The sequence below is a fragment of the Dromiciops gliroides genome, chromosome 2 (genome assembly GCF_019393635.1).
Source record: "Dromiciops gliroides isolate mDroGli1 chromosome 2, mDroGli1.pri, whole genome shotgun sequence".
Taxonomy (NCBI): domain Eukaryota; kingdom Metazoa; phylum Chordata; class Mammalia; order Microbiotheria; family Microbiotheriidae; genus Dromiciops; species Dromiciops gliroides.
Window position 1 is genome coordinate 290,805,621 of NC_057862.1, and position 14,390 is coordinate 290,820,010.

The 14,390-nt window shown below is 41.5% G+C and overlaps 1 non-coding gene across 1 annotated transcript; it reads right to left on the minus strand.

The window, feature by feature from the left end:
- Nucleotides 1-11,301: 11,301 nt before the first annotated feature.
- Nucleotides 11,302-11,410, minus strand: LOC122744911. Its single transcript, XR_006355245.1, has one exon. It is a non-coding gene; the product is annotated as a U6 spliceosomal RNA (small nuclear RNA).
- Between the last annotated feature and the right edge of the window lie 2,980 nt (nucleotides 11,411-14,390).

Below are 14,390 nucleotides of genomic sequence, written 5' to 3' on the forward strand. Positions count from 1 at the left end.
ATATCCCTTTAATAGCTCTTGCATATCCAGTCCAGACCCCTAGAGTCTTCTTCCAGGATGACCAGGGACCACTACTGAGAAAATTCCTATGTTGAGCCTCATTTGCAGTCTGCACCACGACAAATTTAACTTAGGCGAGCTGGACGTTCCTCTGGGTGCAGGAAGAGCTCTCATCTTTGGCAAGAAAATATGGAATAATCTTCACTCACAAAGTAAGGTCTGATTGTGAAGGAAAGAATCTTGTCTTGGTTTTCTAGGGAGGTGAAAACCCGAGTATAGCTCCAAACTTGCCCCTCAACTATTGCCTCTCCACTAGTTGATCAAAGGAGTAAACAAAACTTCAAAGAATGGATGTGCATTATCAGCAAGAATTTTGCAAATTTAGCAACAACTGACTCTTCTGGCTTTCTCTCCCACCCCAAATACTCCTATCTCTCTCTTCACTCTCTCCTTTTTTCCAATAAGAATGCAAGCTTCTTGGGCAGCTAGGTGGCGCAGTGGAGAGAGCCCCGGCCCTGGAGTCAAGAGGACCTAAATTCAAATCCAGCCTCAGACACTTGACACTTACTAGCTGTGTGACCCTGGGCAAGTCACTTAATCCCAGTTGCTTTGCAAAAAAAAAAAAAAAAAATTAAGCTCCTTGGGGGCAGAGACTACCTTTCTGCAATTTTTATTCCTAGCAGTTAGTCCAGTGCCAGCCATTTAGTAGGCACTTAATACATGCTTGTTGACTTGTTAACTTGACATTAATAGGAATATCAATAATAGTTTCAAGGTATTTCTCATGTACAAAGGCAAAAGAAGTTCACAATCGATTGAATATAGTGAAAGCTGGTACACGTATAAGAAAAAAGGAAACAATCCAAGACAAAAAAGCATTAAAAACCAAAATCTAATAACTACAGTGAAAGGGAGAAGAAAATAAAATATCCTAATGGAAAACTAAAAAATGTACTTCAAACAGTAGGAAGGGAAAAAAGTATTTAATTAGTGTTTACTATGTGCTCAAAATGGTATCAAAATAAAATTTTATGATAAAATTGAACAAATATGGCAAATACAAAATTAAAATTAAATATATATTATTTTCCAATAATTTTCCCTCAGAAGTAGCCAACATTGAGAGATATTCAACTTAAAAAAATTAATTAGCAGAATATAAACAAATGAAAAATAAAAAAAGAATGAAAGTCAAATCTGTATTGATGTGGGCAGGAAATTTGGGGTCAAATTGATCGTTGAGTTGTCCTAAAAGAATTACAAGACTCAGTGACTCAGTTTACCTAGTTTTATTGCAATGCTGTGAGTGATCACAGGGAGAGAACCAGAAAAGTGGAAAGGTATCTCTCAAATAGTGAAAGAAAAGACAGTTATATTTATAGTATAGATAAATTGATTATATCAGTCTCATTATAATAATCTCCACCTATGGGTGTTTCAGGGGAGGGCTTATCCTAATTTGGAGTTTCTGGGGTCCTAAGCCAACCCCCGAGGCGGTACCTTTTTCAGTGGAGGTGTGTTTTGGGGGTTTACGCGTCATAAGGTGAATCTGGGGACAAATTTGGCCTTTTCTGTGCATGTCTCTTTCTGATTCCCATGGCTAGTTTCAAAATATAATCATTTTTCATTAGAATTTCTATAGGTTGTCTTTTTCCTTTATTGTTATTTTGACCTGACCCACTCTGGTCCGTTCTGGATGTTGATCACTATGGGTATGAGAACCTAACATAAGGTATTCATTAACTGGGATCTGACTCCCTTTTAGAGCTAAGATCTGAATTAGAGCTTGGGTCTTAGGTTTTTCTATTAACCCCTTTTTGCCTCCTACATCATGTATCATATGGATATCTTCAATCAAACAGTAATGCAGAAAATCCTGCTTTTAAAATATAAAAAGAATTAAAAAGTATGTAAACTCCTAAATCAGAGAAAACAAACAATTCCTTGTGATGTGGGGATGGATTTAACTGATCAAATTGATTGTGAGGCATCTCAAAGAATTACAAGACTCAGTGACTCAGTTTTCCAAGTTTATTAAAATATTGTGAGGCCACAGGGAGAATTCTGCACTCAAAGGAGATAGGTGTCTGGAAAAGGGAGAGGAAAAAATTTACAGTGAGAAAAAGTAGGTTATCTCCTCATTATCTTAATCTCCTCCTTCTGGAGGTACAGGGGAGGTCTTATCCTTATTTGGACTTCCAGGGGTCCTAAGACAACCCCTGAGGCAGGTACCTTTTTCCTTGGAGGTGTATTTTTGGGGTTTACACATCACAAGGTGAACCTAAGGACACATTTGGTCCTTTCATTGCATATTCCTAAAGACCTGCTTAAACTTGTCAGACCCAGAGGGTCTCTGTGTTTTTGATATCTCTTTTCTTAAGATCTGGTTTCTAGGTGTCCTGTCATCCAGGAGTATTAATGGCTATTAATGGTTAATGGTCCCTAGTTACTGTCTCTGTTGATGGTGTTGGTTGACCGGGACTCAAACCCTCTTGGTTACTGTACTGTTGATAAGAACACAAACTTTAGTTTCTCTGTTAACCCTTTTAAGTACTATTCTCTTTTTTTCTTTTTTCTTTTTTTTTTCTTTTTGAAGGGCAATGAGGGTTAAGTGACTTGCCCAGGGTCACACAGCTAGTGTCATGTGTCTGAGGCTGGATTTGAACTCAGGTCCTCCTGAATCCAGGGCCAGTGCTTTATCCTCTCTGCCACCTAGCTGCCCCCCCCCTTTCGGTACTATTGATAAGAACCCAAGTCTTAGGTAATCTGCTAGCCCCTTTTAGCTACAGTTGATAGGTTATCTATTAGCCCCTTTTAGAGCTCGGGTCTTAGACCTCAGATCTTAGGTTGTCCATTGACCCTTTTTAGCCTCCTCCATGACTTGGGTGAGTTTTCTCCTGGCCCAGGAGCATCCAACAGCCCTTAAGGACTTAGCCTAGAACACCCACTCCTCTGTAAGAGCTGCCTCCTTCTCCCATCATCGAGCTCTTTCTGGATGATCCATTTTGTGTTTACTAAATGCTTCTTTCCTTCCTTCCTTGCAACCAGCTAGTGGTAATTTCTGGCAAGGATTGGAGTTTTAGATCTAAGAGAAAGTAGAAAGAGTAACTCCCTTTTTCAGTCCCACCTAAATCAGGAGCCTAGGTCCTGAGTCATATAGTTTTTCTTCTCTGCTATTTAAGAGATTATAAAAGTTATCAACCAGTCAAAACTATGAGATTGATTTTTTTCCTTCTCAGTTGCCTGAGTCTCCTTCTGGAGAATCTCTAGCTATTTTACCTCTGTATTCACAGGCTCAAATTGTTCACCAATCTCATCCTAACCCTCCACCACAATCCCCTTGGTGTGCAGTTCATAATAGACATGAATCCCATAACCAGCTTTAATGAAAACATCAGGAATTATGAACAGCTTAGAAACAGAGAAATGTTTGCTGACACCAGGCAGGTTGGAAAGGCAGTTAAACCTTTCCTTTCACTGACTTCAAAGAGAGACAAACTAGCAGCTTCTGTCCTTTCCAGACACACCCATTTTCTCAGGAAGTTGAGTATGATGAACAATGAGCAGAGAAATATGCATCTATAACTATTCTCTTCCCTTCCCCCATCCCCCAGTTTTAATCCGTATGAGCGGCTCTCTCCTGAATCCATCACACTGAAGTCTGACATTGCATTGCTTCTATTGGGTTCACCCTCCAAAATTCAATCTCAACTTTAGTCACTTGGTTCAGTATCCTCCTCTCCCCAATCTCGTGAACCTTCCCCATCTAGGCTGGGTGGAGAATTCACACTTTCCAGTGGGCTAGTCTATGCCTAGAGCCTTTCCCTGCCCACAAGGAAAGTCAACCCAAATATCTGATTCCATGGGTCACTGCTGCATTTGGGGAAAGTGTGGGCTCAGCCCCTGGGAGGTTACCTTCTTCCAAAAAGCTGTTAAGTCCCTCCCCCTAAGCCCCTGTAATGATTGGAATGACGCCACCTGCTGGAGACTTATTGTAGAAAAGTTCTGCCATGAAAGGCAGGTCTTTGAGGGCAAGAATGTGCGTCTTTTCTTTGGCGTCAGGAAGTGACGTTTGCTAGTGAGAGGAAGAAGGAAGAGACTGGTGCTCTGTCTCAGGCTTTTTTCCTGAAGAACCTGGTGGAGAAGGGAGCTAGAAATGTGCTCTCCCTTTAATAGATAGGAATCTAGGCCTTTCTCTCTCTCTTTACCAAATTCTTATTCTCCTTAATAAATGCTTAAAAGCTTAACTCTTGCTAAAGCTTATAATTTATTGGCGACCACTCATTAGATATTTTAGACAGTTTAGGTAGAATTTTAGTCCTTAACACCCCCCCCCCCCCCGCCCAGGCATTGTACCAAAATAAATGGCAGGTCCGACAACCCTGTTCAAGAATAGATAGAGGGGCAGCTAGGTGGCGCAGTGGATAAAGTACCGGCCCTGGATTCAGGAGGACCTGAGTTCAAATCTGGCCTCAGACACTTGACACTTACTAGCTGTGTGACCCTGGGCAAGTCACTTAACTCCCATTGCCCCGCAAAAAAAAAAAAAAAAGAGTAGATAGAACCTTGGACTTGGAGTCCAAGGACCTATGTTTGGAATCTAATACTCTTTGTGGAACCTTGGAGAAGTGACTACCCTTTTCTGGTCCTCTTCATCTATACAACGTTCTCCAGATACACAGTCCTAAACTCCTTGAGGGTAGGGGGTTTCCTTTTTGTATCTCCATACAGTGTTTGTTGACCCAATGATCACTTACCCTGAACCAAAACAAAACATATTTAACAAAACAAACAACCACGAATGTGCTGAATGTGAACCAAAGAACGTGGGACTTGAATCCTGGCTCTGATCCTACTAGCTATGTAAGCCTGGGACAAGCCTCATCAATTCTCCCAGTCCTTTTCTTGTCTACAAAATAGGGATAATATGGGCAGCTAGGTGGTGCAGTGGATAGAGCACTAGCCCTGGAGTCAGGAGGACTTAGACACTTGACACTTAATAGATGTGTGACCTTGGGCAAGTCACTTAACCCTCATTGCCCAACCAAGAAACAAAAAACCAAATAGGGATAATAATATAGGCATTATCTTCTTGGAAGGGTTGCTGGGAGGAAAGGTTTTATAGATTTTAAAGGGCAGCTAGGTGGCACAGTGGATAGAGCACCGGCCCTGGAGTCAGGAGTACCTGAGTTCAAATCTGGCCTCAGACACTTAACACTTACTAGCTGTGTGACCCTGGGCAAGTCACTTAACCCCAACTGCCTTATTTAAAAAAAAGAAAGTGCTATGGAAATGGGAATTGCCATCATCTTTAGTAGTAGTTTTACTAATTATGAGTGACTAATAGTGTCATTAGTTTACCATTACTAGTAGCAGTGAAAACAGCTCTGGGGCTACAGTTATTTAAATCTGACCTCAGACACTAGTTATATGATACTAGGTGAGTCACTTAACCTCAATTTCTGCAATTGTAAAATGGAGATAATAACAGCACCTGCCTTCCTGGATTGTTGGGAGGACCAAATGAGATAATGTTTAGCACGGGATCTGTCACATAGCAGGTACTATATAAATGTCTATTCCCTCCTTCCCTCCCTCCATACTACTTGGGTCAGTGGATTAACCTTTCTGATCAGTCTCCTTATTTGTAAAATGAATAGCATCTGAGAAGTAGCTGTGGCACAAGATAGAAAACTGGCCCTGATAGCAAAGAATTGGAAATTGAGGGATGTCCATTAACTGGGGAATGGCTAAACAAATCGTGGTATATGAATGGAATGGAATACAGTGCTATGAGAAATGATAAGCAGGCGGATTTCAGAAAAACCTAGAAGGACTTAAGTGGACTGATGCTGAGTGAAATGAGCAGAACCAGGAGAACTTTGTACACAATAACAGCAATACTGTGTGATGATCAACTGTGATAGACTTAGCTCCTCTCAGCAATACAATGATCCAAGACAATCCCAAAGGATTCATGATGGGAAATGCTCTCCACATCCAGAAAAAAGAACAGTGGGATCTGAATGCAGATTGAACCATACTATTTCTACTCTTTTTTTTTTGAGGGTCTTCCCTTTTGTTCTGAATCTTCTTTCATAACATGACTAATGCAGAAATATGTTTAATGTGATTGTACACATATAACCTATATTAGATTGCTTTCTTCTTGGGGAGGGGGGAGGGAAGGGAGGCTGGGAGAAAAATTTGGAACTCAAAATCTTATAAAAACAAATGTTGAAGACTATCTTTATATGTAACTGGAAAAAATACTATTAAAAATAACAAAAAACAAACAAAAAAGAAAGAGAAGACAAAAAAGAAAGGAAGGAAAGAAGGAAGAAAGGAAGAAAGAAAGAAAGAAAGAAAGAAAGAAAGAAAGAAAGAAAGAAAGAAAGAAAGAAAGAAAGAAAGGAAGGAAGGAAGGAAGGAAGGAAGGAAGGAAGGAAGGAAGGAAGGAAGGAAGGAAGAAAGAAAGAAAGAAAGAAAGAAAGAAAGAAAGAAAGAAAGAAAGAAAGAAAGAAAGAAAGAAAGGAAGAAAGAAAGAAAGAAAGGAAGAAAGAAAGGAAGAAAGGAAGAAAGGAAGAAAGAAAGAAAGAGAAAGAAAAAGCTGGCCCTGAAATCAAGAAGTCCCAGGTTCAGTTCAAGTCACCCTGGATGAGGCTACAGAGCAGATTTGGATCTGCCTTGGTAGAGGGAGTTATACCAGTGAAATTAAAGGTCTAGTGTTTTTTTTTCTAAAGCATTTGCTTTATAATTATGTTCTGGGGATCAAATGAGATGATGTATGTAAAGAGCTTTGCAAACAGGAAGCACTGAATAATGTGGGTTATTATTACTAATAACAATGATTATCATAATTATAAGAGAAGCAAAGTCCCACCTCTGACACAGGGTGGTTCTACAACACTGGCCAACTCTCTAAGACTCATTTGAGAGAAAGTGCCAACTTGAAGAGGGAGTTTCTCCACTTGGGATGTCACCACTTAGATGAAATCACAGACCCATCCCTAGCCCTAACGTCCTAACGTATATAGTCATTGTTGGTCCAGCCTCAGGGTGGCGCCCTCACACCAGAATTTTGTCCCTTGGCTCAAGGCAGGAGATTGGGATGCTCCGCCAGTAGCCAGCAGAGGTCCGCAAGGATTCAGAGATACCTACCTACTTTTAAAAGGAAGGTGGTTCTGAATCCAAAGGGTTGAAACTGAGCTTTGAGGGGATTCTGGGAGCTTTTAGGAAGTGAGGTTCTGAATTTCTTTGTGTGAAAGGAGAGGCAACACAAGAGAAAGAAAGGGAGGGATGGAGGAAGGGAGGAGGAGGAGGAGGAGGAGGAGGAGGAGAAAAAGGAAAAAGAGAAGGAGGAGCAAGAGGAAGATTCAGAAAAGAGCATGCCCCTCAGCTCCTGAGAGCTAGAAAAAACCTTTAGAGATAATTTTTTAAAGTAATAAACATTTTTATTTATAGTTTCGAGTTCCAATTTTTATCCCTCCTTCCCTCCCCTCCCCCCCTCTCTGAGGTGGTAAGCAATCAGATATGGGTTATACATGTGCAATTATGTAAAACATTACCATATTAGTCATTTTGTACAAGAAAACTTGAAAAAAAGAAAAAAATGAAAGAATGTGAAAAATAGCATGCTTCAGTCTGTGTTCCATCAATATCATTTCTTTCTTTGGAGGTGGATAGTATGTTTCATCAAAAGTCCTTTGGGATTGTCTTGTAGATCCTAGCTTCTTAAACTGTGGGTTGGGTATGGGGTCATGTAACTGAATGTGGGGGGGGGGTAGCAAAAAATTTGGCAACAGTAAAAGGTTATACGTACTTATTTTATATACCTATATACCCGGAGTTGTGTAAAAATTTCTCAAACAAAAATGGGTCAGGAATGAAAAAAGTTTAAGAAGCCCTGGTCTAGATCAGCCCTTCATTTTACATATTAGGAAACTGATACCCAGAGGAAGTGACTTACCCAAGGTCATATATATATAAATCAGGGGTGGGACTGAAAACCACATCACCTTACTCCTAATTTTGAATTTTTCCTCCCACTCCCTAATCATCACCACCACCATCACCATAGCTCACATTTCTCTAGCTCCTTTAAGGACTTTCCCTATATCTCTGTAGGGTAGGGAGGGCAGAGTTGATTCCCATCTCATAGAGGGGAGCCCAGGACTCAGACCTAGGTCTTCTGATTTCATATTGAGCACTCTCTTCATTGACTCTCAAATGTCAGAGGGAGAAGCTGTCTAATCCAACATCTTTATTTTCCAGATAATGAAACTGAAGTCCAGAAAAAGTTATGCTCTAAGTCACCTATTGAATTAGTGGCAAAATCAGGACTGGAACCCAGGTCTCCTGACTCCCATGCCAGGGCTTTCTCCCTGCTAGATTACAGACAATTAGTAATCCAACTCTCTCATTTTAAGTGAGGCCCAGAGAGGGGAGGAGACTAATTCAAAGTCACATGGCCAGTTAGTAGCCAAGAGAGAGCAAGTCAGTGCAGGAGATAGCTAAGCCAGGATATTTCCTAGCTCACTACCTTGGCTTCACACTGCTGCTTGGGATGTGGGTCTGGTTATTTCTGAGCCCTGAGAGAGGCACTCCTCCTACTGATGCCGATTCCATAAGATGCTTCTCTTCATTAATTCTGTCCTGTCCTGGACTTTCACAGCCAAGGTGGCTGAACAGCTGTTTAGGCCGCTCAAGATAGGATGGAGGGTGGGTGGGAGGTGCATTTCAAAACATGAGACTTGAGGGGAAAAGAAGAAAATGCCCACAGCCTGTGATTACATGGTTCTCTGTTCCTTAAGGAAGCTCTTAAAATAGTCCATAGTTTTCATTAATGATTCCTACTCCTCGAAGGGACTTCAGAGGACATCTAGTACAAATCCCCTCATTTTTTACAGGTGCAGAAACAGAGGTCACACAGGCAATTGGTATTAAAGGCACGATTTGAACCCAGATCCTCTGACTCCAGGGTTGGTGGTCTTTCCATTACACCATAATGGCTTCTAAAGTCTAGGTTCTGCCTTTTCTTTCCAGGTTTCTTAGAGGCAGTTAGGTGGCATAGTAGTGGGTAAAATGCTGGGCTTGGAGTCAGGAAGAACTGAGGTCAAATCAAACCTCAGATACTTACTGGTTTGGTGACCCTGGGAAAGTCATTTTACTTTTGCTTGTTTCAGTTTCCTCATCTATAAAAGGGGGATAATAGTACTCATTCCACAGGGTTGTCACAAGGATCAAATGAAATGATATTTGTAAAGCACTTAACATAGTGTCTGGCACATAGTAGGTGCTTAATAAATGTTCATTTTTCTCCCTTCCTTCCTGGTTTATTACACATTACTACTCTACACTCTACACTCTAACCAAACTTGCTATTTGACTACTTACTATTCCACATATGCATTATTCCATCTCCTGCCCCTTTGGGCACAGACTGTTCCCCATACCTAGAATGTTCTTTCCTCCACCTTTTGCAACCCTTAGGTCCCTTTAAGGCTCAGCTCAAGTCACCTCCTAAAAGAAGCCTTTATTGCTTTCTCTAGTTATTAATCCTCCATCCCTATCACAGTGTTTATTCATCCACCATTTACTTATCTATGAATGTTTTATATTTCCCTAGTAACAGGTAGTGTAGACTACTTTCACTTTACTTTGGTCTTTGGATCCCTAATAGTGTCTAGTGATTAATGAATGTTTGTTGACTGACTGGTTAAAATTATAACAGCCCATTGTCAACTCCTACTTCTGCTGAAGGGGCATGTCCATTATATGTCCATTGCCCAGCACTGTGCAGTGTCTGGTGCTTAATAAAAAGGGCATGCTGATTGTTTGACTGAAGGGTGTGGATGGAAGAAATGAAGGAACAGTAGAAGCAAGAGGTAAGGAATGAAGTTAGAGCTCTTGTGGGAAAACTTGAAAGGAGAATAAACACCTTAGAACAGAAGCTGGAGAGCCTTGCCCATGTGTCCTTTCAGGAGATACCTGAAAAATAGAATGGAACAGAGTACTTGGAAATCCAATAATCCAACAAGAAATATTAGAACAAATTCAAAGACTATCAAGACCAAAGTGATCTTTCCTTCCCTACATATTTTCACTTGGAATTTTTTCAGTATATATTTTGTTTCTGCATGTAGCACATATTCCAAGAGTTGTGGTGGCGGTTGTTTGTCCTTCATTTTCGAAGAGGACCAATGCCTTGACTTACATTCTGCAGTGTAGAGTGCAGTGGAATCCTAGACCCCTGGGATTCAGAAGACTTAAGTTCTCTCTAGTCAGTACCGTCCCTGCCACATAGTAGCCCTGTAACCTTGGAGAAGTCACTTCCCTTCTCTTGGACTTAAAGTCTACCTCTATTAAATTGTCAGTCAGTCAGTCAACATTTATTAAGTTCCCACTATGTGCCCAATACCATGCTAAGCACTGGGGATACAAATACATAAAAGAAAGACAGTCCTTGCCCTCAGGGAGCTAAAAATCTATTGGGAAGGACAACACACAAAAGGAAATTGAAAAGAGGTAGGAGAAAGAAGGGTGGGTACACAATTCTAGGGCACCATAGAAAAGTCCAAAGGAACGCAACCTGAGCAGTTCTCCTTAAATGGATTTGTTGGCTGGTTTTGTTTAAATGCTTTTTTTCCTCTTTCTTTTTTTATCTTTGTTACAAGAGAAAGCTTGCTGAGTAGGAAAGGGAGGAGGGTTATAGTCTAAAATAAAAGGGATATTAAAACAAGACATCAGTCAAATAAGATTTAAAAATAAACATTCGTGGAGTGAATAAATCCAAAGTAAGAGGCTCAAGTACCTTTTGAATAATCGAAGAAATGAAATTATGCCCATTGTGTTTTTGACATTGTGAAAAGTAAAATGTGGTCGCCCTATAATTGTCCCAAGTGTTAGGGAATTTAGCTGGGCTTTATAATGTATTTGTTACTTAAAAATTAGAGGCTACTGCACCAGTTTGGGAGCATTAAACATTTATTAAAGCATATTAAGTATTAGTTAAGAGAGAGCACATGGCTCTGAAAGATAGGAAGGCCTAGCTGGGAAATAGAAGAGAGAGAAGAGAGAAAATGGGGAACCCTAGTGGGCTGTATCTGCTCTCACCAACTTCTCCGGCCAAAAAGAGAGATCAGCAAGCGTAAGCTCGCTGGGGGAAGGGGCAGAGCCTGCCCTAACACACTGCTTAAAGCTAATTGGTTACCATCCTTCAAATCTATTGGTTCACTGGATTTGAGGGTGGTTCGGTACAATCGTGTTGATGTCAGAGCCCAGAGAACAGATCCTCTGGCTTTCAGGTGGTTTTGCTTCACGAATTTGCATGTCATCCTTGCACAGGGGCCTTGCTAATCTTCTCTGTATCGTTCCAATTTTTTAGTATATGTGCTGCCGAAGCGAGCACTTACAGGTGGTTTTGAATGAGGTAACTTCTGGACTCTGGACTGACCTTAAGAAAGGTCAGGGGGCAGCTAGGTGGTGCGGTGGATAGAGCACTGGCCCTGGATTCAGGAGGACCTGAGTTCAAATGTGATCTCAAACACTTAACACTTACTAGCTGTGTGACCCTGGGCAAGTCACTTAACCCCAATTGCCTCACAAAAAAAGAAAGAAAGAAAGAAAGAAAGAAAGAAAGAAAGAAAGAAAGAAAGAAAGAAAGAAAGAAAGAAAGAAAGAAAGAAAGAAGGAAGGAAGGAAAGAAAGAAAGGTTAGGCCCAGCTCTTTCAGCGGGGGGCCTCTGGGAGACCCCAAACTCCTATTACTAATTTTCTCACAACATGGAGGGGCAGTAGTGAGCTGGAACAAATACTGAATTTCAAGTCAGGAAATTTGGGTCTTGTCCTTGCCTTGCCTCTTACCAGCTAAATAACTGTGAGTCAATAAGGTCATCTCTCCACACCTTGGTTCTCTTCTATAATGATCCCTGTCCTGCCTCCCTCCTGGGGTAGCTATGAAGATAAAATGAAGTAACAGATTGAGATGTACTTTGAGAAATTATAAAGCCTGGGGGGGCAGCTAGGTGGCGCAGTGGATAAAACACTGGCTCTGGATTCAGGAGGACCTGAGTTCAAATCCAGCCTCAGACCCTTGACACTTACTAGCTGTGTGACCCTGGGCAAGTCACTTAACCCCCATTGCCCTGCAAAACAAAAAACAAAACAAACAAAAAAAAATATGAAAAAGCCTGGCCCAAATCTCAAGTATTGGTTTTTTTTGTTTGTTTTGTTTTTTAGTGGGGCAATGAGGGTTAAGTGACTTGCCCAGGGTCACACAGCTAGTAAGTGTCAAGTGTCTGAGGCTGGATTTGAACTCAGGTACTCCTGAATCCAGGGCCGGTGCTTTATCCACTGCGCCACCTAGCTGCCCCCTCAAGTATTATCATGGTAACTCCCTAGGGGTGGCCTTGAAGTGATAGGGAACAATGATAGCTCCCTTGGCACTCTATATATTTGAGCTCTTATTATTGGCCCAGTGCTGGGGGCCTCTCTCCTTTTCCTCCTCTCCTCAAATGAATGATGTTTTCTGAAAATCTACCCACTGACAGGCTCCAGGGTGAACTGGTGGAGACTAGAGAAGAAAGGGAAGGGAAAGCTGGAGAAAGGGGAGCAGTATCAATTCTGGAGAAGAATGGAATTGTGGAGGCTTTGTCCTCATCATGCTTTGGGGAGATGTCTGATGAGAGAACTCAAGAGATAGGCCTGATTGACATTATCTATCCTATGGAACCAGGAGAAATACAGGAAAGGGAGGAGAGAGATATAGAAACTATGATGGGGCGGGGGGGGGGGGGGGCGGAGAGACACAAAGAGAGGCAAAGGGAGAAAAAGAGGAGAGAAGGGAGAGGGGGAGGAGAGAGAGAGAGGGAGAGAAGAGAGGGAGAGAAAAGGGGAAGAAGGGAGAGAGAAAGGAGGAGAAGGGAGCATGAAAGAGAGGGAGGGGGGAGAGACAGAGACATAGAGACAGAGAAAGATATAGAAATAAAATGCGGGGGCAGCTAGGTGGCGCAGGAGATAAAGCTCTGGCCTTGGAGTCAGGAGGACCTGAGTTCAAATCTAACCTCAGACACTTGATACTTACTATCTGTGTGACCCTGGGCAAGTCATTTAACCCTCATTGCCCTGCCCCCTCCCCAAAATTATGAATGAGAGAAGTGAAGAAAGGCACAGAGAGAGAGGGAGGAAAAAGAAAAAGGAGAGGGTGGAGAGAGAGGAGGGGGAGAGGGGAGAGAAAGAGAGAGAAGAGAGGGGGGAAAGAAGGAGGAAGAGAAAGGAGATGGGGGGCATGAGAGAGGGAGAGGGGAGAGAGAGACATAGAGACAGAGAAAGAGATGTAGAAACTATGAATGAGAAAGGGTAATAGAGACTCACAGAGACAGAGGGAGGAAAGAAAAAGAAAAAGGAGAGAGAAGAGAAGGGAAAGGGAGAGAGGGGGGAGGGAAGAGAGGGAGGAAAAGAGAAGAGAAGAGAGAGAGAGAGGTTCTTTACTTTGAGCTTTACAAAGAACTAGGAAGTGTTCCCCAGAGCAGCCTTTGACTTGGGTTTTATGTACATTTTGGGGAAAAACTGACTAATGAGTACTCCTTCAAGGGTATCTGGTGTTTTTTTTTTAATTTAAAAAAAATTTTTGCAGGGCAGTGAGGGTTAAGTGACTTGCCCAGGGTCACACAGCTAGTTAAGTGTCAAGTGTCTGAAGCTGGATTTGAACTCGGGTACTCCTGAATCCAAGGCCAGTGCTTTATCCACTGCCACCTAGATGCCCCAAGGGTATCTGGTTTTTTAAAGAAATATTGATATCTTTTGTTTTTATATCACCTTAATTTTCAAATATAGTGTTCCTCTCTCCCCATGTTGGAGAGCCATCTTATAACAAAGAATAAAAAAGAAAGAAAAGCAGGGAGATGTTCTGTATCTGTCGTTCTCTACCTCTGCAAAGAAGGGAGAGAGGTATATTTTCTTCTCTCTTCTTCAGGGTTGTTTTTTTCTTTTAACAGTCCTTTCTTCTGCAATATTTGTACTGGGTGAATAAAAATTGGAGTTGGTTAAGACCAATTTATAATATCATATTATAATATTATTATAATACTAAGGGATATTGGGATACCATTTAGTCTATTTTCCAAGGCTTTTTGGGAGGGGGTGGTGAGCCACAAGAGTGAGAAGATCCCTCCAAATGTGCCCAGGCCCTTTATGCTGGGAGGATCTCTGAGAAGATTACACCATGACCACCAGATACTCAGTTATTCTAAGAGGTCACCTAATAATAACAGTGCATATAAATGTAGCACTTTATGATTTACAAAGTATTTATTTTCACATCCATTATCTCACGCTTCAGTCTAAGCAACTTCTTTTCAGTGAAGCTTCTAAAAGTTCTGAGAGGAGATA